This window comes from Antechinus flavipes, chromosome 6, assembly GCF_016432865.1.
Source record: "Antechinus flavipes isolate AdamAnt ecotype Samford, QLD, Australia chromosome 6, AdamAnt_v2, whole genome shotgun sequence".
Lineage (NCBI taxonomy): Eukaryota > Metazoa > Chordata > Mammalia > Dasyuromorphia > Dasyuridae > Antechinus > Antechinus flavipes.
Window position 1 is genome coordinate 261,323,934 of NC_067403.1, and position 23,158 is coordinate 261,347,091.

At 37.3% G+C, this 23,158-nt stretch overlaps 1 pseudogene; it reads left to right on the forward strand.

The window, feature by feature from the left end:
- Positions 1–19,762: 19,762 nt before the first annotated feature.
- LOC127540227 (mas-related G-protein coupled receptor member X4-like) lies at positions 19,763–21,058 on the forward strand (annotated as a pseudogene).
- The last annotated feature ends 2,100 nt before the right edge of the window (positions 21,059–23,158 follow it).

The window sequence follows — 23,158 nt, forward strand, 5'->3', positions numbered from 1 at the left end:
TGAACATGTTCTGTGGAATGACTCAGCAAGGGGTCACATGAAAGCAAACGCTCTCTTCAAATCTTGGCCATTCAGCTGCATCCTCCCTCCCAGAAAAGGCAGATTCTAGAACCATTCCCAATAAAATCAGGGGTGAAAGAAGGTTTCCCTCTATCACCATTACTATTCAATATTGTATTAGAAATGTTAGCTTTGGCAATAAGAGAAAAAAAGGAATTAAAGGAATTAGAGTAGGTAATGAGGAAACCAAAATATTACTCTTTGCAGATGATACAATAGTATTCTTAGAGAACCCTAGAGAATAAACTAAAAAACTAGTAGAAACAATTCACAACTTTAGCAAAGTTGCAGGATACAAAATAAATCCATATAAATCATCAGAAAATTTATATATTACCAATAAAGCCAACAGCAAGAGATACAAAGAGAAATTCCATTCAAAATAACTGTCTATAATATAAAATATTTGGGAATCTATCTGCCAAGAAAAGTCAGGAACTATATGAACACAACTACAAAAGACTTTCCACATAAAGTCCGAACTAATCAGTTGGAAAAATAGCAAGTGTTCATGGGTAGGCTGAACAAATATAATAAAATTGACAAAATTACTTAAATTAATCTACTTATTTAGTGCCATACCAATCAAACTCCCAAGAAATGCTTTTGCAAAGCTAGAAAAAATAATAACAAAGTTTATCTGGAAGGACAAAAGGTCAAGAATTTCCAGGGAATTAATGAAAAAAATTACCATTGAATTTGGCCTAGTTGTGCCAGACCTAAAAGTATATTATAAAGCCGTGGTCATCAGAACTATTTGGTACTGGATAAGAAAGAGAGTAGTCGATCAGTGGAAAGGGTTAGGTTCATAGGACAAAACAGTCAAGGACTATAGTGATCTAGTGTTTGACAAATCCAAAGACCCCAGCTTTTGAGATAAGAATTCACTATTTGATAAAAACTGCTGGGAAAATTGGAAACTAGTATGGCAGAAACTAAGCATTGACCCATGCCTAACATCACATATCAAGATAAGGCTAAATAGGTTTGTGATCTAGACATAAAGAGTGATATTATAAGCAAATTAGAAGGGCACAGGATAATTAACCTCTCAGATCTGTGGAGGAGGAAGGAATTTGTGATCAAAGAAGAACTGGAACCAAATAGATCATTTTGATTGTATTAAATTAAAAAGGTTTTGTACAAACAAAATTAATGCAGACAAGATTAGAAGGGAAGCAACAAATTAGGAAAACATTTTTATATTTAAGTGTTCTGTTAAAGGCCTCCTTTATAAAATATAGAAAGAATGGACTCAATTTATAAGAATTCAAGCCATTCTCCAATTGATAAATGGTCAAAGGATATGAACAATTTTCAGATGAAGAAATTAAAGCCATTTCTAGTCATATGAAAAAGGGCTCTAAATTGCTATTGATCAAAGAAATGCAAATTAAGACAACTCTGAGCTACCACTACACAGCTTTCAGATTGGCTAAGATGACAGGAAAAGTTAATGACAAATGTTGCAGGGGATGTGAGAAAATACATTGCTTTGGGAATTGTGAATGGATCCAACCATTCTGGAGAGCAATTTGGAACTATGCTCAGTTATCAAACTGTGATCCAACAATGTTTTTACTGGGCTTGTATGCCAAAGAGATCTTAAGGGATCAAAGGGGACCCACATGTGCAAAAATGTCCGTGGCAGCCTTTTTTGTAGTGGCAAGAAACTGGAAACTGAGGGGATGCCCATCAGCTGGAGAATGGCTGAATAAGTTATGGTATATAAATGTTATGGAATATTATTGTTTTATAAGAAACGATCAGAGGGATGATTTCAGAAAAGCCTGGAGAGACTTACAGGAACTGATGCTGAGTGAAATGAGCAGAACCAGGAGGTCATTGTACATGGCAACAACAAGATTATGTGAGGATCAATCCTGATGGGCGTAACTCTTTCTAACAATGAGATGTTTGATGCTAGTTTCAATGATCTTGTGATGAAGCAAGCCATCTGCACCCAGAGGGAGGACTGTGAGAACTGAATGTGGATCACAAAACATCATTTTCACTCTTTTTGTTGTTTGCTTACATTTTGTTGTCTTTCTCATTTTTTTCCTTTTAGACTTGATTTTTCTTGTGCAGCAAGATAATTGTATAAATATGTGTATATATATTGCAATTGACATATATTTTAACATATATTGGATTACCTGCCATCTAGAGGAGGAGATGGGCAAAAGGAGGGGAAAATTTGAAATGCAAAGTTTTGAAAGAGTCAAGGTTGAAAAATTATCCATCATTATGAACACATCCAGCCATTCTGGAGAGCAATTTGGAACTATGCTCAAAAAGTTATCACACTGTGCATACCCTTTGATCCAGCAGTGTTTCTAGTGGGCTTATACCCCAAAGAAATACTAAAGAAGGGAAAGGAATGTGTATGTGCCAAAATGTTTGTGGCAGCCCTGTTTGTAGTAGCTAGAAGCTGGAAAATGAATGGATGCCCATCAATTGAAGAATGGTTGAGTAAACTGTGGTATATGAATGTTATAGAATATTATTGTTCTGTAAGAAATGACCAGCAGGGGCTTATACCCCAAAGAGATACTGAAAAAAGGAAAGGGACCTGTATGCGCCAAAATGTTTGTGGCAGCCCTGTTTGTAGTGGCTAGAAGCTGGAAAATGAAAGGATGCCCATCAGTTGGAGAATGGTTGAGTAAATTGTGGTATATGAATGTTATGGAATATTATTGTTCTGTAAGGAATGACCAGCAGGATGAATACAGAGAGGACTGGCGAGACTTACATGAACTGATGCTGAGTGAAATGAGCACAACCAGGAGATCATTATATACCTCAACAACGATACTGTTTGAGGATGTATTCTGATGGAAGTGGATCTCTTCGATAAAGAGAGCTTTAATTGATCAAAGATGGACAGAAGCAGCTACACCCAGAGAAAGAACACTGGGGAATGAATATAAACTGCTTGCATTTTTGTTTTTCTTCCTGGGTTATTTATACCTTCTGAATTCAATTCTCCCTGTGCAACAAGAAAACTGTTCGGTTCTGCACACATATATTGTATCTAGGATATACTGTAACCTATTCAACATGTAAAGGACTGCTTGCCATCTGGGGGAGGGGGTGAAGGGAGGGAGGGGAAAAATTGGAACAGAAGTGAGTGCAAGGGATAATGCTGTAAAAAAAAATTACCCTGGCATGGGTTCTGTCAATAAAAAGTTATTTAAAAATATTAAAAAAAGAAAAAAGAAAAATTATCCATCATATGGATATTTCAAAATAAAAAGCTTTAAATCCAAAAAAAAAAAAAAAAAAAAAGATTTAGACTTGAAGAGAACTTTCCAGATGTAGTCTACGGTGATCATTCATCATTCAAGTTGATCCTTAGACTTCTGCTAATTTTCACTTACATTAAATAGTTTTCTTCTATTTCATGCCTTGACATAAATGCAGCTCTCACATGATTTGAAAAAATTCAATGTAACATTGTTGTTGAAATAAATATCTTACCCTTCAAAAGAAAGAAAGAAAGCAACATAGTACCTTAAATATATTTCATTTTATTAAGAGATACACATATGTGGCCTCCTTAGGTACATTACCAGACAACTGTTTTAATATCCATTTTTTAATGGATTTTTAAAATCAAATCAAATACAAAGTTAAATTTCTAGTAGCAATACTTCAATATTAATGCACACATATTTCCAAAATCTTTTCCCCAAATGTATCAACTGAAAGTAATTCTATCAAATACAATTTAAATTTAAACAAACACAGAAATTTGGGTCACATTTTTTGGAAGAAAACTCCTATTGCTTTTCAAACATCCATAATTTTAGACCCCTCCCCCACCCCAAATGTTGAATTAGTAAACTCTCTTAGACCTGACATGGAGACATAGGCCTCTGGGCACAAAGTGGCAATGACTCCTATCTCTCCCCCACCTAAATTTTGCATTCTTCCCTATAACCACATGGATTGCTGTAGAGGGAAGAGAGAAAGATTTTGAAATATAAAGTGGATTTCCCTAGATTTCGCCAAGTCAAGTGGAGATAGACCAAACCCTTTTACAGAATCCAGAGTCTCCTGAGAAGAATTTTGGGACCCTGGGGAGATTAGGGAATGCAGGGACACATCTAGAGAGAAACTCAGGCTTCTTGCAGAGCATGGGGTAAAAGTTTTTGGAGAGCCTATCATTCTTTGGAGAGGCTGAACTGGACACAAGTTCAAATACATTGATCCTGGCCATTCCCCAGTCCACATTGGAAGAAAAGTTTGAAAGCTTAAGAAAAATTCATCTTAGTTTGCATCAAGATGCCTGACAGGCAAACAGAGACTTACAGACTTACCAAATAAAGTTTTTAAAACCTAAAATGGCTAGAGCATTATCATTGTAATTCAGCTGACTGAGAGAAACACAGACTCACACTCACGCACAAACAAAACTGTCTAGTACAAAGTTATTCCTTCCCTACTTCCTGGAGAAGAAACTCTTCTCTTCTAGAATTGGAATGCTGGAGAAACTGAGGCAAGACAGAGATTAATTTTTAATATTTTAAGAGTGAAGAATTTGGACTACTCGAACCAACAGGACTCACGTCCAAAACATGTTCAACCCCTCAGCAATTAAGGCACAGACCTTTCATATGTTCTTTTTGGTACACAGGATATATGGCCTGAGTAAGGCAAATAAGGAAGGGGAAAGAAAACTGGGTGGGAGACAAGCCATAATTCCAGGAAAGGGTCATAACTTAGTCGTGACAGGATGGGGGTCAATATGAGAAGGTTGAGGGCAGGAGACATTGAAGTGAGAGGCAATACTCAAATGGAGGGGGAATTATCCCAGAAAGGATTGAGATAAATCACCTGGAGTTTTATGATACTATGGAATGCAAATTGGTAGGGTCACAGGACAAAATAGTCAATAACTATAACAATCTAGTGTTCGACAAACCCAAAGGTCCCAATTTTTGGGATAAGAACTCGCTATTTGACAAAGACTGGTCAGAAAATTGAAAACTAGTATGAAAGAAATTAGGTCTTGACACACACCTAACACCACATACCAAGATGACATCTAAATGGGTTTATGATTTAGACATACACAGTGATATTATAAGCAAATTAGAAGAACATAGGATATTTACCTCTCAGATCTGTGGAGAAGGAAGGAATTTGTGGCCAAAAAAGAACTGGAGCTCAGTATTGAACATGAGATAGAGAATTTTCTTTATATTAAATTAAAAAGCTTTTGTACAAACAAAACAAATGCAAACAAGATCAGAAGAGAAGCAATGAGCTGAGAATCATTGTTACATTTAAGGGTTCTGATAAAGGCCTCATTTCTAAAACATAGACAGAATTGACTCAAATTTATAAGAATTCAAGCCATTCTCCAATTGATAAATACTCAAAGGAGATGAACAGACAATTTTCAGATGAAGAAATTAAAGCCATTTCTAGTCATATGAAAAGGGACTCTAAATCATTATTGATAAGAAAAATGCAAATTAAGACAACTCTGAGATATCACTACACAGATTGGCTAAAATGACAGGAAAAGATAATGACAAATATTGCAGGGGATGTGGGAAAACTAGGACACTTATAAGACAAATAATTGGAATTGTAAATGGATACAGCCATTCTGGGAAGCAATTTGGAACTATGCTCAAACAGTTATCTAACAGTGTACATCCTTTGATCCATCAGTCTTTCTACTGGGCTTGTATCCCACAGAGATTTAAAGGAGAACAAGGGACGCACATGTGCGAAAATGTTTGTGGCAACTCTTTTTGTAGTGGCAAGAAGCTAGAAATTGAGGGAATGTCCATCAGTTGGAGAATGGATGAATAAATCGTGGTATATGAATGCTATGGAATGTTATTGTTCTGTAAGAAATGACCAGCAGGATGATTTCAGAGAGGTCTGGAGAGACTTAGAGGAACTGATGCTGAGGGAAGTGAGCTCATTGTACACAGCAAGAGCAAGATTTTATGATGATCAGTTCTGATGGACGCAGCTCTTTTCAGTAATGAGATGATTCAGGCCAGTTGCAATAGCTTGTGATGAAGAAAACCATCTGCACCAGAGACAGGACTGTGGAAACTGAGTGTGGGTGACAACATAGCATTTTCCGGTTTTTTTTTTTTCTTGTTGTTTGTTTGCATTTTGTTTCCTTTCTGATTTTTTCCTTTGTGACCTGAATTTTCTTGTGCAGCACGATAAGTGTGGAAATATGTGTAGAAGAATTGCACATGTTCAACATATATTGGATTTCTTGCCATCTAGGGAAAGAGGTGGGGGAAGGAAGGAAAAAAATTTGCAACACAAGTTTTTGCAAAGGTGAACGCTGAAAATCATCCATGCATATTTTTTGAAAATAAGAAGCTTTAATTAATTCAACAAATAAATAAAGTGAAATCAACATCTACTTCTATTCACTAATTGAGTATGATTTTATTATCAATGTAACTTGTCTCATCTTTAATTTTTAGGATTTGCAATTTCTTGTTTATTGGAAATTTTTCCTTTGTTCTTTTTCTAGTTATTTTTTATTGTATACTTAACTCATTGGTCTGCTTTTCTTTATTTTATTGGTGTAAGTGTTTGGAAATATATATTTTCCTCTCATTTTTGCTTTCATCATATCCCATAGATTTTGGCATGACTCATTATTGGAATTTTCTTTAAAGAAATTATTGGGGTGTTTTAATTTTTTCTTTAACCCACTCATACTTTAAGATTAGATTTTTTTTATTCTCCAACTACATTTTAAGCCGTTTCCTTGGTCATTTATCAAATATAATTTGATTGCATTGTGATCTGAAAAGCGTTTTTTCAATTTTTCTGCTTTTAATTATAAAATGATGGACCCTGATGTACCAGCAGTTTTTGTAAAGGAATCATAAGCTGCTGAGAAAAGTGGTGACTCTTTCTATTTCTTGTCAATTCTCTCAACATAGCTATTATATCTAGTTATCTAAAAGTCTATGTATTTTCTTAAAGTCTTTCTTGTTTATTTGTGGTTGAATGCACCAAGTTCTGAGAGGTAAAAATTAAAGCCCCTCACTATAATAGTAGTACTACCTATTACTAATTATAATTCATTTAACTTTTTAAATTTAGATGCTATTATATTTGATGCATATATAAGCTCACTATAGATATTTTCTTATTGTTAATTGTATTTTTTATCAAAATATAGCTGCCCTATTTATCTCTTTTAACTAAATTCATTATAGCCTTAATTTATCTGATTGAGATGATGATTGCTACCTCTGTCTTTTTTGAATTTTGAATTAGGTAAATTATATGCCATTCCTCCATTTTAATTCTGCATATCTCCCATTTTAAAATGTGTTTCTTTTATACAACATATTGTTGGATTCTAATTTTTACTTCATTCTGCTGATTTCATTTTAACTTACTCAGCATACTAAAGAGTTAAATGTGATAATAGCATTTAACATATGGCGCCTAGACATGAGGGTATAATAATATATTGCTGAGCCTTGAAATATTAATTAATATTCAAGAAGGCATAACAGTTCCTCATCCGGAAGAGAAGATAGAGATACATTGGGGGTCAAACTGTGACCAGACCTGAGAGTAGAAAATCTAAGCTTGTCTGCTAAAACTCTCAGGTGCTCTGTTGTGCTCAAACTGCATCCATATGAGATAGCAGCCAGAGGATTTCTGAAGGCCTCAAGAAGAGCTACTAGAGTTTCTCTGATAAGACCTGGGACTTAGGATCAATTGGCTGTAGTAAAATGTGATAACAGCATTTAACACTTAAGCATAATCTTTTATTTTGAAAAAAAAAGGATATTTAATAAACTAAAAGAAGAAACAAGAGTTTGCTTGTGGACTGTGCTCTAGAAACTCAGGTGCCTGCTCTTCCCTCTGCTTCTGAGGAGAGTTTCCAAGTCTCATATCTAGTTTCAGTTCCCCTTCCTCCTTCCCAGAATTACTTCCACTCTATTACAGCACAGGAAATGATTCTTTACATCTCACCAGCAATGCTGAAGTGTGATGTCATTTCTCCCTTTCTGATTTCACTCTGCATGATCTAATTCTAGATCTGATCATTGTTTATGTAGTTCAGCTGATATGTTACAAATGACCTTATTGTAGTCAAAAAAAGAGACAATCACCTTTCTCATTTCTCATTTCTCAAGCATATGAATCTATCTCTCTGTGTGTCTTGTTCTCTCTTTCTCTCTGCCTCTGTCTCTCTGTCCTGGTTTTAGAGATGAAACAATAGAAAATGTAGAAGGCTAGTGATTGGCCCACAGGTGACTAGCTAGCGTCACCTGCCAGGCTGGAATCCTGGGCATCCTCACTGTCAGACCAACATTCCATTCAGTCCTGCTCAGAAAGGATCTGGCAAGATCTTTGCAATAAACTCTACCATGACAGGACACTGGGCTAACATACTTAGACTCAACTGCCTCATGGGCAGCACCTGAAATGGCACAAAGAAAAGGAACTCCTCAAGAAGTTCTGAATCAGAGTGAATTTACACAAAGGAGATCAGTTTTGTAGGAAACATGACATTGAGGATTCTGTCAAAGCAATCCCCCATGAATCTCAGTGTTGGAAATATTCCAGATATTTGGGGGGAAACATCATTGGAACATTTGTATCTAAAAAGGGAATTGAGGGAATACCACTAGCTATTGCCTCACAGGTTGACTTTCTCCTCTAAACAGAATATTTAGGAAAATGATGTACAGACACATGAAAACAAATTTTTTTTAAAAATAAAAACAAGGCAAGGTAGGAGCAGAATTAAAGGAAAAGCTAGCAAGGATAGGAACGAAATGTGTGTGTCTATGTGTGGGGGTATGTGTGTGTAATTTATGTGTATGTATAGATCTACATAAGAATATATAAATATATCCTTTTTTAACAATATAACAATAACAAAAAGAATAAAGTAAAAAACATTCACAGCAAAGAACAAAAGAACAATTTATAAGGAAATAAAGAAAAGATAGACATTCATTAATATTGTTTCTTCTACTAATATATATATATACTTTCTTGAACTGGCATTTGTTGTTATATATTTTGACTCCATCCTGATAAGCACATCTCAATGCTCTCTTTTCTTTTGTTTCATTTTGTTTTGTATTCCTTTTCTGTTTTTCTTTTATCTTATTTTGTTTCTTTAAATAAAACATATTTTAAAAAATTAAAAGTAAAGACAAGGCAATAGGACCACCATCCAAATACTATCTCTCCATGTTAATAGTCTCTCACAATCAATAGATTAAAAGTTGGGGCTAGTAAACCAGGAGGCAAACTTCCTTATAGTGTTACAGGAACAAAACAACTGGAAAAGTGCCTACATATCTAGGCAGACAAAATGCCTTACTGTAATAGCAGTAATGGGTAAGGTGGCATTACAGTACACATTTATGTAAAAATAATTGTGATTTTCATAATTATTGATATGACTTGTGTAATTAACATACTGATAATCTAGATGTTTAAGAGTGAACATTTCCGAGAAGACTCTGACCTGGAAGTCAGACTCCTACAATGTAGCTTAAAATAATCAATTATTGACAACAATTTCCTGTGAATGTTAAAAGATTGCAGATCCTACTCATATCACAGAACTCTGTACCCCCACCAAGTTACAACCCCAAGGATGTCAAACCATCAATGAAGAACTGGTCCTACAGAACTGGAGAATACCCATATTTCCTTGCACTAGTGAGAAATTGATCAAACACAAGAAATAACTGTATTGTCATCTGCCTTCTCCCTTCCTTCCCATTCATAGTTTTGCATAAAATCTCCACTTTCTCTGCAACAGGAGGAGATCTGCCTGGGAGAGCTTTCAATTTGCAAACTGCAGCCTTTACTTTGAAAGTGATGAATTAAACTTTGGTCAGGACCTATGCTTTGAAGATCTGTCTGCATGGAGAATTCCAGTTTTTTACCAAGGAGTATCCCTTCCCCAGGGAGGATCCCACAGGCTTTGTTGAGCCGTTTCCATTCACCCTTTATTCATACACATTCGGGTATCTAGAAGATATCAACTCATGGTTACCTTGGTTAGGAAACGGGGAAATTGGAGCCAAAAAGCTACTTGGGAAGCTCCAGAGGAGAATCTTAAGATATCTTGGGACTCAGAGGCTGAGGAAAGGAGCCCTACCATTTCAAGTTGTGGGTGAAAAGCTCCTTGAAGCCACACCCTTATGGTCCCTTCACCCAGTGATTTAACAAAGCTCCCAGAAGCTTCCAGATTCCTGGGAATCTATTGCTCCATTTTTTCATAGACTCACACAAGCTTTTGTTGCCAACTCAGGTCTCAGTGAGGCAGCTCCAGCTTCTTTTTTACTTTGTTAATAATCTTCACCTTCCCATTAAGCTGACTAATTTTGATTGGCAATTCACTGGGCTCCTCCTTGAGACCGCAGCACAGCTGGCAGTTTCTCTTCCAGAGCAAGATAAAAAAAGTAAAAAGGAACTTGGGAAGGCAAAAAGGAAATCTTTCCTTGTAGCCTTTCTGCGGGGCAGCAGCTCATTTCTTATTGTTCTTACTCTGTATCATCAAAATCAAGCAGTGCAGGAGTTTGCTTTACTTGTGGAAAACCAAGTCATGGGAGGAAAGAATGTAAGAGGGAGCTGGAGGAGATGCTGCAAAGAAAAGTGAAAGCCCCCAGACCACCCTGAAGGACCCCCACTCTATCCCCATTCACTCAACCTGATACACCTACAGAGAGGTGCGGCGAGAAGACTGGCACAAGGAGGGGGATAGTCAGGCCACCATGCTGCTGACTCCTGTTGCAAGTGGCTCCTTGCTTGTAGAGGGCCAAGAAGGGTCTGTCCTAGTTGACAATGGTGCCACAGTCTCAGTGTTAAACCAGGCTCCTTTCCCCACTCTCCTCCCCCCAGAGTCAAGAGTGTATCTCAGCTGGGGAGATTGCTGAGAAGACCATTCCAGCCTATATCTCAGAACCTCTCTTTCCTTTTATGGTAGGATCAGTACCTTTCACCCTTTTGTCTTAATCCTTGAGACTCTTAGCCACTCACTAGGATGTGACCTGCTCCATAAATTACAGGCCACTATTTCATTTGATCGTAAAGGAACCATTACCTTGTGCCTTTTATCCCTGACACCCTCCATCTCTGAAAGTGTCCCCATTCCTTTAGGTCTCTTTCCCTTCACCCCTTCTGAACATCCAGCACTTAAAACCCCTTTCTGTTGGGATTTTCAGAGGCTGCTGATACCGGGTTAGTTAGTAGTGTCATTGTTGTGCAGCTGGACTCATCTCAATCCTTACCCTCCAGAGGTCAATTTCTCCTCAGCATTGAAGACACTGAAGGATTATGACTCCTTATCAATGCCTCTCTATTTAAGGGCTTCATTATTCTCTGTACTTACCCAGTGAGCACACCCATCTTTCTGAAGGGGACTCATCATGAAGTATTTCTCAGCATTGTCACATGATCCCTGTTTCCATAACTTTGGGACCTTGAGAGGTCTTTTGTTCTCTGGAAGAATGGACTTTGAACCTGGAGATTAGGAAGTTGCAGGAAGTGACATGACCTGTGGGAGGCAGTCAGCAATTAGTGCTCCTTGGTCAAGGATGGTTACATCCTATTAGTCTATCCAATGAGAAGGCTCAAGTCTTTCTTTGGCTTTTAAACCCTGGACAAGCCAGAGGCAGGTCAGCTTCCAGGAGCAAATGGAGGAAGCATAGGATAGCTCCCAGGTATGTGTGTCTGGACCTCTCCATGCAGGGATTAAATAAACGCTTTCTCTTTGTACCTGATGATATCTATGATTAGTTAATTGACTTGGGAAGGCACCCTATCAGTCCACACATTTCTAATCCATAAGTCTAGTGGATAGAGCTGGAAGAAAATAACTCCTTGAAAATTAGATTTGGGAAAGTGGAATAAAATTGTATTAAAAGATTAAAAAATTAAGAAAATCTGACAGAAAAAGAAGTGATCTGGAGAACAGATTGAGAAGATACAACATAAGAATTGTTAGACTACCCAAAAGGTATAATAAAAAAAAAAAATCTGGGTACGTTATTGCAAGAAATTATTAAGGAAAATTGCCAAAAGTTATAGAATAAGAAAGTAACGTAGAAATAGAAAGAACCCACTGATCATCCCCTCTAAGAGATCCTATAAAGAAAATTTACAGTAATGTTATAGCCTTGTTTCAAAATTTCCATACAAAATAGAAAATATTGCAAGCAACAACAACACCCAAAATAAACAAACAAACAAATTAAATACTGGTGAATGCGATGAAGTGAGATCTTTTAAGACAGTTGTGAAAATCGAGTAAGGCTTCATCTGCTTCAGAGTTGAAGTAGGCCTGAAGGTGTTTGAGCATTGATTCAATGGCATACTTAAGTCCCCTTTCTGCTATACTCCCATGGCATCATTTTCTCCCTATTTCAATCTAATATGGACAACTATGCACTTATTGGCCAAGTTCAATTTCTTGGGTAGTTCCCCAGTTAAGAATGTAAGACCCTCAAACAATGAGGATAAGGGTCAGTGGAGGGAGCATTATTTGCTTTAAGGATTATTTAAAGTGTTAATCCTGTACAAAAAGGTGCTTCCTCCCTTTGATTGACTGCTCGAGGGAGTCACAAGAACAGTACAATAAACTTTTACTTAGTTCCTAGAGATCTCTCCAGCTTTTTTTCAAAATGGTGACCCCTCACCATTTCTGAGCCACAGAATAATCAGGATTTCATAAAACCTGGCAGGTTCTACACTAAAAGATGGTAAATTTTGGAACATAATATTTCAAAGAACAAAGTAACGGGATTGTATCCAAGAATAATCAATGGTGGGTATAATTCTGAATGAAAATGTCTATTCATAAATTGAATTTGATATAAAACTTCTGGAAGAAATAGAAGGAAATCATTAAAGGCTAATTATAAAGTACGGAAAGGGATTAATTTACTCATGGTATATAAACATGCTATCAGTATTCTTAAAACTGTTATCATTCCTAAGGTAGTTTGAAAGATTGTGCCTGAGTTTTGTATGGTGAAATTATTCAAAAAAACCCAAAATTAATCCATAAAAATAAGGCATGAAAGGAAGAATTGATACAGAAGAGATAGGTGGGAGGTGGGGAGCAGATGATGTTGGAACCTTCTCTCATCTGGTTGAAGAGACAAAGTGTATATCTGAAAAATTTAGAAGTCTTATGAAGTCGTAGAGAGGTGAGAAAACTGGGAGAGGATGAGGAAAGGATTTTCAAAAGGATGTATAAAATAAAATTAGGAGGGTGGGGAAAGAAGATAAGGGAAGGCATTTGAAAGGAGTAGGTAAAATAAGGAATAAGAGAGTAAGGAAGAAAGATAAAGGAACAGGATAGTGAATAAAAATAAGATGAAGAGAAATCCACAAGTTGCAATGAAAACTTTGTCCAATTTATAACAATATGAGTCATTCCTCAGTTGATAAAAGGTCAAAGATTTGAACAGGCAGTTTCCCAATGAAGAAATCTGAACAATTTATTGTCACATAAACATGCTCTAAATCAGCCTTGATTGGCAAGATACAGATTAAAAGAATTTTGAGATGTCATTTTATATCTCCCAGATTGGTAAAATGATAGAAGGAAAAAGTGACAAAAGTTGGAAAAGACATGAAAAAACTGGGACATATTCCATGTTTGTGGAAGTCCAGCTCCCGTAGTGTGTGAATCAAGGGTATGAAAACATTTCAGGGTCAGGCAAAGATATTAGAATTATGAACTCTTCAAAATTTATTGATCAGGGAGATAAATATATATACCTCAAATGCTCATAGACTTGATACAAAGTACACTCTTTGAAGTTCCAATAGTTTTCTCTAACAAACAAGTTCTACTGATTTGTAAATGACTAAGCCCTGGATCTTGGTTACTTAGACAGAAATGCAAATAATTGAGATACACAACAGGGTAAAATTTATCATACAATTGTCTCAATTATCTTTTTCCCAAATGCCTTTAGCAGATATTATGGGCCGTTTTTTTTCCTATCCTCAGTTCAAAGGTTTGCCTTTAATCCAAAATGTAGTGTTTGCATTTTGTTTCAGTCGCTAGATTATTAATTTATTATATTGACAAGAAATTTCAATAAGAAAGGGCGTTTTGGAGAGCCAAGTTATTGCAAGATTCAAGACCTGCAATGGATTCTTATTTCCTGGTCCTCTATAATAAAATAATTAAAGATTGTAGAGAGCAATCTTAAGTTAAGCTAAAAGACTTTGTAAACTGTCTGTGCTTCTTCACTCAGCAATACTACTATTTGGTTCTGATCTGCTCTGATCTATTTCCAAAGATAATTAAAGAAAAAGAATATTCTAGAATTTTTATAGTAGCTCTCTTTTTGGTGGCAAAGAACTGAAAAGTGCAGAGAGGCCCTTCAATTGGGGAATGGCTGACAAATTGTGATATATGATGGTGATGGAATACTACTGTCCTACAAAGAAATGATGAGCCCTATGACTTTAGAAAAATATGGCAAGACTTACAAAGAACCAAATGAGCAGAACCAAAAGAACACTGTATACAATGATAGCACATTGTTTTAAGAACAATTATGAGGAATTTTTTCTATCACCCTAAATTATTGTTAAGGACATATGAAGAAAAACATTATCTGCATCCAAAAAAAAAATCAGATAAATAGATGTATGTGTAGGATAATTTTATGCACACACACACGCATACACACACATACATTTATGTCTAATGACAACCATTGTTGGGGGAAAGAGGGAGGGAATAAAAAAATTACTTAAGTTCATTGTGTATTTGAAAGGAAAAAGTGTGTGCAGAGCACATATTTTATCTACAATTGTCGTTTTACTGTTTTATGTTATGTAAATACCTGTTTTATTCCATAAATTTAAAAATAACAAAAAGAAAATTGGTGTAAGATTTTAGAGCATTGATCTCATTAGTCATATGGGGTGGAAGCAGCTAGATCACAAGGCATCAGAGGAAAAGAAACACGATCAGCATTGGGGGAAAATGCTGAGATTATCTTCCAAGAGGAGCCATTTTCCAATAATTCTGAGCCCTACTGCACAGGAAACCACAAAGACTTCTCCAAACTCTTGACATCACTTGCTGTGGCCTCAGTTTCAGAACAGAGGATCCTGCAGACAGTGTCAAGACCAGAGAAAAGAGCATCATCTCCAGGTCAGTCGCCCAAGAAATTGATACTCATTGTCTTTGGAACATTGTTCCTCCTGTCCCCAATGGGAATGGGAGAAGAGAGAAGGGCAGGTGTCCCCTGTCACCTTTTGGGAATATAGTATTTGATAGAGGGCTGGAGTCTCTGTAGCAACTCCAAGGGGATCATAGATAGAAAAGTAAACTTACCTGCCCTTTCTTTCCCCTTTTTCTTATCTCAAAAACAATTCCTATTTCATTTTTGACTTTGTGGTCTATGCTTCCACCATCTATTCCTGGTCTGATTGTATCTGATTAGAGAAATTAATTTAGCAGGGAGGTGAAAGAGATACCTTCAGATCTACAGACCCAAAAAGTGAATAATCTGAATTTAGGGCTTCATTTAACTGATTGATAAGCAGGTTAACAGACAAAATATTTCTCTAGTTTCTATCCCTTTCACTTACTCCAAGAAGCAGTTTCCTTCTAACCACTTTGTCCTCTGAGAATTATAAAAGGTCAGAGTGAGCAGAGACATCAGTAAAGCCTTCCCATAACTAAGAAATTCCATTCAAGAGGAAGCTATAGCCAAAGAAAAATTACAGAACATCATAAAGTGCAAAATGGACAACTGTGATATTTTATTAAAAACTTTTTGCACAAATAAAATCAACACAAACAAAATTAAAAGGGAAGCACAAAGCTGGGAGAAATATTACAACCAGTGTTTCTGATAAAGGCCTCATTTCTAAAATAAATTTCTAAAATTTATTTAAAAATAATTTCTAAAATAAAGAACTATGTCAAACTGATAAGAACACAAGTCATTCCCCAATTGATAAATGATCAAAGGATATAAACAGATAACTTTCTGATGAAAAACTTAAAGTCTTATTGAAGAGAGTTTTGATCCCTTTAAGAAACTGTTTTCCTATTGATCTGTGATTCCTTTCAGATTCCCAGCCCCTCCTGGCTGAGGCATATTCTCCCAGACAAGTTGTCTTTCCAGGTTGCCAGGGCCTTTGATTCAATTACAACTCCTAGTCAAAAGCATCCCTTTGAATTCCAATAGGTGATCCAGGCTTGTCTCAGCTCCCACTGGTTCTGATCTGCTCAGGCTTCCCAGTCCCCACTAAGATACCCAATATAATGAGTTTCCATCAACTAAAGTCTTTGCAGATGGACTTGGATGGCTCACTCAGCTGCCAGGACTTTCTGTCCACTGAGAACAGCATTCTCGGTGCAAAACTTCATTTTCCATAGATCTGCCACCATAGAAGTCAGTCTCTGGGTAAACTGATTTCTATCTAACAATAAACCTTCATTTTGCAAATAATACTCAGGAATGAGTGAATTCTTTCACTCCTGAAACCTGTGGCCGATTTAATGGAGATTCTTAATAACTCTCTCATAGCCACTAATCTCTAGACCACCAGGAATCTAGACCACTCTAAACCTCCTCACAATGATATGTCATCCATTTCAACTGTCTCTCTTAAGATAATGTGTTTTTCATACATTATTGTTGATAGGAATTCTATGCTCATGATGTAGTTTTAATTGGGTATTGTGCAGAAGGGCTCTACTTTAGTATTTAAAAATCAATCAATTATTATTTTGGCAAGACAATTGTGGTTACATGACTTGTTCAGATTCACACAACTATTAAATGTTAAATGTCTGGGGGCAGATTGGAACTCGGGTCCTCCTCAGTTCAGAGTTTGTGCTCTATCCCCTGTGTCTTCAAGATGCCCCTGTTTAAAAATCTATCACCTGGAAGAGGAATTAGTCTTCTTATTTTAACCCCAAAGGTAGAACAAAGATGAATGGTTAGAAGATCCTAACAGAAAAACTGAGGCTTGCTATTGGGAAACATTTGCTAACACTAAGAGCTCTAACGACTTCTCTAGTAAATAGAAGATTCCCCCTCATTTCTTTTCTTCAAGAAAACAAGATCATTCTTAAAACATGGAACAAATTTTAAATTTCACTTAACTTTAGTTCATGAGATTCCCTAAATTCTAATAAAATTTCCAGACAAACTGAATTGCCATTTGGTTATTTTCCAATTCACACAAACACTTTCTCTTTTGTGGTCCAAGAAAAGGTGAAGATGTCAGTTTTGTTTTTGTTTTTGTTTTTTTAGCTGAAAGGGCCCTTAGTAGTCTGACTCTTGATAACTCAAAAGCAGGACATTTGTTGCCAGGGTTGCCAAGATAGCATCTAACTGCTTTTTTGTTTTCTTAAAAGTTTACAAACTTTAAATCTTCTGTTACCACAATCAGTGCAAAGAGATTACAATTTACCTATCTGTTTATTGGGCTTTGATTAAAGCTCCTTTAAAACTGCTTTTACTATTCTATCTCAAATAACAAATTTCACTGAACTCAGTGAATATATTTTCTTTCTCTCCCTCTCACCCCTTTGTCCAAATAGCCCTAGTGCAGTCAGGAAAAGAGGGAAGGGGAAGAAAGAGAAAGAGACTCTCTTTCCTCTTTGTACTCTCCTCCTAGTCCTGGGAAGGGCTTAATTTGGTTAAATTTCTTTCCAAATTACTGTACACATAAAAAAATATTATTACTCTTTACATTGACATTGCATGTCGGTCACATCTAAAAACCGACATAAAGTTATTAAATAGGAAACAATCATATACAATATAGCAGTTTCATATAGAATTTGTTTCATGCTAAGCACTTTTGCAATCATGTGATCTTCACAACAATCATTACTGTTTCTCTTTACAAGTTAAAAACTGGGCAGAGATAAAATAATTTGTCATAAATTAGGTAGCTAACACATATCCACAACTGACACACAGAATGGTGCACTTGACAAATACAGAGACTGAACGGCTTTCTCAACTCACATCACCATGCTGGGGGGTGCCAGGGGCAACCAGATTCTTCCCAGGCAGTTACTGGACAGAACCTGCCAAAGACTGGGGTGACTGGTGACATGATCTTCAGATACAAATAGAAAGCATTTATTCCATCATTGCAAGAAGAAGTACAAACAGATCAACTGGACAGTCCAGCATGGGGTATGGCACATGACAGAAAAAGACAATGAATTATATAACAGAAAGAGATTATATAGCAGAAAAGACAAGGGTACATCTCCTCTTTCCTGCTGATTTTTAAATACTTTGAATGGACTGAAAAGGAAGTAACCATTGATCAATGGTCAACAATGCTGTCTACTTCCTGGAGGTGATGTGACTTCCTGAAGACTAGATCGAAGGTTTGACCTACTTTACCCTATAGACTCTAAGGAATCTTCACTAATCCCATTCACTTTGATTTTAAAATATTGATTTTCTATGGGGGACAGCATATACCATAATATAAATTATGTGCAAGGAAAAGTTAGTGATAAATATGTTTAAATGTAAATAACTAATAAGATGAATGAATTTATGAATTAATCAAAGAGAAAAGAAACAGAAAATGGCATGCATACATCCATGAAATGAATTAACTAATGTCCATTGTTTTAAATGAAGTGGTTCAGCCCACTCTTAGGCCTGTCCACATTGGGTTTAAAAGGAAGCCAAACCCACATATACTAAAGAAAGAGGAAGAGAGAGGGAAACAAAGGGTGAATTTGAGTGTGATCAGAGAAGAAAGGTGAGACACATGTACCTCCATCTTCTCCAAAAGACTTAGTTCTATACCTCTCTGTCACATCATGACAAGAGGGAGATGCAAAGGGAAAATGAAACCAGCTTTTTCTAATCACCTACTTGAGTCCTAGGCACAGTGTTAAGCACACCACAAATACTGCCTCATTGGATCTAAAGATCTCTGTGAGGTTCCTGCTCTTTTTGGTCTCATTTTGCAATTTGGAACCCGAGGGACACAAATGTTGAATACTATGTCCAGGGTTACACAGCCAATGGAAGCAATGACAAGTCCTGGAGACAATTTGGGGGTGATTAATAATCAGTTTTTTAATGATGGCTAGGAAATAAGACATTGAGATCAGGATCTTGGTTGGAAGCCAAAGATGGATCTGGAGAGTATTGAATTCTTTAAAAGTCTTTAGAAAGGAGGCTATACCTGAGGGTGGAAACCAACAATCCCCGAGGTAGTGGATCAGGAGCTGGGCAAGAGCCTTCTTCTCCAGCTGCTGAGGGCATGAAGAGTTTAGCTGCCCCCAAGTACCTGGACAAAGGCATCCCTCCCTCCCCAGCCAATGAACCACGAACAGTGATCGGGTAATAATACCTACATAAGCTTCTCTTTCATGATGAAAAATCATGTACCTCAAGGACTGGAGCAAATTCATGCATCAGCAATGTCCTTTAGAGACTGAGGAATAACCTACAAGGGACTGGTTTCTGAAGGAGGAAATAGGAAGGGAAAGTCTTAACCCTAAATGAATAAATAGTTATTAATATGGGTGAGATAATGATTTTTCTCACTAGTAAGTTTCCGAGGCAAGATAATAATTCATTTTTTCCCTAGACCCATACCTCTATGCACTGTAGCGCCCCCTAGGGGCATCCCAGAAAGAGGCAGTGAGGAAGAGGAGCCTTGAAGGGAGAGAGCGCCACAAATGGCCGGAAAACTCCCTGATGTCCTTCTATGTCTCTGTGTCCCCAGGGTGTCTGAGAGGAGCAGGGCGTCATGGAGCGCGGACCCCCCAACATGACTGTGTCCCCCACGACTGAATCTACAGGATTTGGTTCTGACAATAGTAGTTCATCTGGAAGCCTTGACTTTTATGACTGGATGAACCTCCTCTCTCTGCTCATTGCCCTACTTGGGCTGGTCGGGAACAGCGCCGTCCTGTGGCTCCAGGGCTTCCGCGTCCGGAGGAACCACTTCTCTGTCTACATCCTCAACCTGGCGGCGGCCGACGCCCTCTTCCTTTGTTTCTCCATTCTTCAATACATCCTTATTCTTTCTAGGGTTTTCAATTTAACATGGGAAATACTGTTTAACTTGAAATTCATATTCTACACTACCGGCATGAGTCTCCTGGCGGCGATCAGCACCGAGCGCTGTCTCTCCGTGCTCTTCCCCATCTGGTACCGATGTCGCCGCCCCAAGCACACGTCGGCCGCGGTCTGCGCCGGGCTCTGGGCTATGAACGGGATGTTCTGGCTACTATTTCTTGTTCTTTGGTATCATTTTAATCATAACTTTCTCACCTTCATCACCATCCTGGGTTTGTGGTTCCTCCTCCTCCCCTGTGTGATGTGCGTGTCCAGCCTGACTCTGCTGCTGAGGGTCCAGTGCAGCTCCCGGCACCGGCGGCCCCCCAGGCTCTACCTCCTGGTGCTGCTCACGGTCCTCGTGTTCCTGCTCTGCGGCCTGCCCATGGGGGTCGAGAATTTTATGTATTTTTACTCTCACTTAGACCTCATGCCTTATTGGCTCTGTGACCTCCTGGCCTGTGTGAACAGCAGTGTAAATCCCCTCATTTACTTCTTCGTGCGCAGAGTAGGGAATAAGCGGAGGGAGCCTCTCAGGGTGGTGCTCCAGAGGGCCCTTGGGGATGAGCAGGAATTAGGAGGTGGGACAACAAACACCCCCCACACCAGCAGACTGGAGACTACACTCCGAGCCTAAGAAGATCTTCAGACATGCAGCCCCTAAAAGGAGCCCCCTGCCCCAGACCTAGCAGCTTCCCCCTCTCTGGGAGGAAAATCAGGATTCCCCTGCCATTATTTATGTGGATACCTAAGATGTTTACTCTAGGCAATGAACATTTATTAGGTGCCTATTGTATACCAGGCAGCTGGATATCCAAAAGGACAGAACTCTAGGGTCTGGAATGGAAGAACTGAGGTCACATCTAGTCTAAGAATGTAGCTGTATAACCCTGCACAAGTCACTCAATTCTACCTCAATTTCCTCATCTGTAAAATGAACTATCAAAAGAAATGCAAAGCTCTCAAGTATCTTTGTCCAGAAAACCCCAGATAGGGTCATATGACTGAACAAGAAGCCCTTTAAAACATCTCATTTAGAGGCTAATGGGTGGCACACTGGATAGAGCAGCAGCCCTGAAGTCAGGAGGACCTGAGTCTCACACACTTAAAACTTCCTAGCTGTGTGACTCTGGGCAAGTCACTTCACCCTAATTGTCTCAGCAAAGGAAAAAAAATCCTGTTTTATAATCATAATACAATGTGTTCTCCACACATGCATTTTACACTTGAGGAAACAGAGGCAGGCAGAGGTTCAATGACTTGCTCAGGCGCCTAAAACCAAGAAGCATCTGAGGCTGGATTTGAACTCAGACTTGCATGGACTGCTACTGGGCGAGTAGAACCAAGACAACATCATACACAGTAACAACCAAATTATGGGATGATCCATGGTAATGGACTTATCTCTTTTGAAGTGTGGTGATTCAAGGAAATTCCAATGGACTTGTGATGGAAACTGCCTTCTGCATCAAGAGACAGAATTAGGGATGTTAGGTCTGGATAAAGCATAGTATTTTTACATATTCGCTGTGGTTTTTGTTTATTTGCTTTTTTTTTCTCTCTCACATTTTTTTTTCTCCCTCTTGACCTGGATTTCCTCATGTAGCATGATGAATATAGAAGTATGTTTGGAGGAACTGCACATGTTGAACCTGTATTGGATGGCTTGCTATTTGGTGGATGAAGGGAGAGGAAGAAAATTTTGGAACACAATGTTTACAAACTCTAATAATAAAACTTATCTTTGCATATATTTGAAAAAATAAAATATTTATTTAAAAAATTAAATGTAAAAACTATTTATACATACTTGTACACATACATACATACATAAAGTGTGTGTCTATAGCTATTCTATTTCTACTTCTAGGCAATTTATATTTTTATAAATATGCTTCCATTTCACTTAAATTACTAAATATATTGACATATATCCAACAGCAAGAGATACAAAGAGAAATTCCATTCAAAATTACTGTTGACAGCATAAAATATTTGGCAATCTATCTACCAAAGGAAAGTCAGGAATTACATGAGCAAAATTACAAAAAACTTTCCACACAAATAAAGTCAGACTTAAATAATTTGAAAAATATTAAGTGCTCTTGGATAGGCCGAGCAAATATAATAAAGATGGCAATACTCCCTTAACCAATCTATTTATCTAGTGATATACCAATCAGACTTCCAAGAAAATATTTTAATGATCTAGAAAAAATAACAACAAAATTCATATGGAAGAAAAAAAGATCAAGAATCTCAAGGGAATTAATAAAAAAAAATAAAATAAAATGAAGGTGGCCTAGCTACCTGATCTAAAACTATATTATAAAGCAGCAGTCACCAAAACCATGTGGTATTAGCTAAGAAATAGATTAATTGATCAGTGGAATAGGTTAGGTTCACAAGACAAAATAGTCAACTATAGCAATCTAGTGTTTGACAAACCCAAAGATCCTAACTTTTGGGATAAGAATTCATTATTTGACAAAAACTGCTGGGATAACTGGAAATTAGTATGGCAGAAATTAGGCATGGACCCACACTTAACACTGTATACTAAGATAAGATCAAAATGGGTCCATGATTTAGGCATAAAGAACGAGATCATAAATAAATTAGAGGAACATAGGATAGTTTATCTCTCGGACTTGTGGAGGAGGAAGAAATTTGTGCCCAAAGATGTACTAGATTGATCACAAAATAGAAAAGTTTGATTATATCAAATTAAAAAGCTTTGTACAAACAAAACTAATGCAAACAAGATTAGAAGGGAAGCAACAACCTGGGAAAACATCTTCACAGTTAAAGGTTCTGATAAAGGCCTCATTTCCAAAATATAGAGAGAATTGACTCTAATTTATAAGAAATCAAGCCATTCTCCAGTTGATAAATGGTCAAAGGATATGAACACACAATTTTCAGAGGATGAAATTGAAACTATTTCCACTCATATGAAAGAATGTTCCAAATCACTATTGATCAAAGAAATGCAAATTAAGACATCTCTGAGA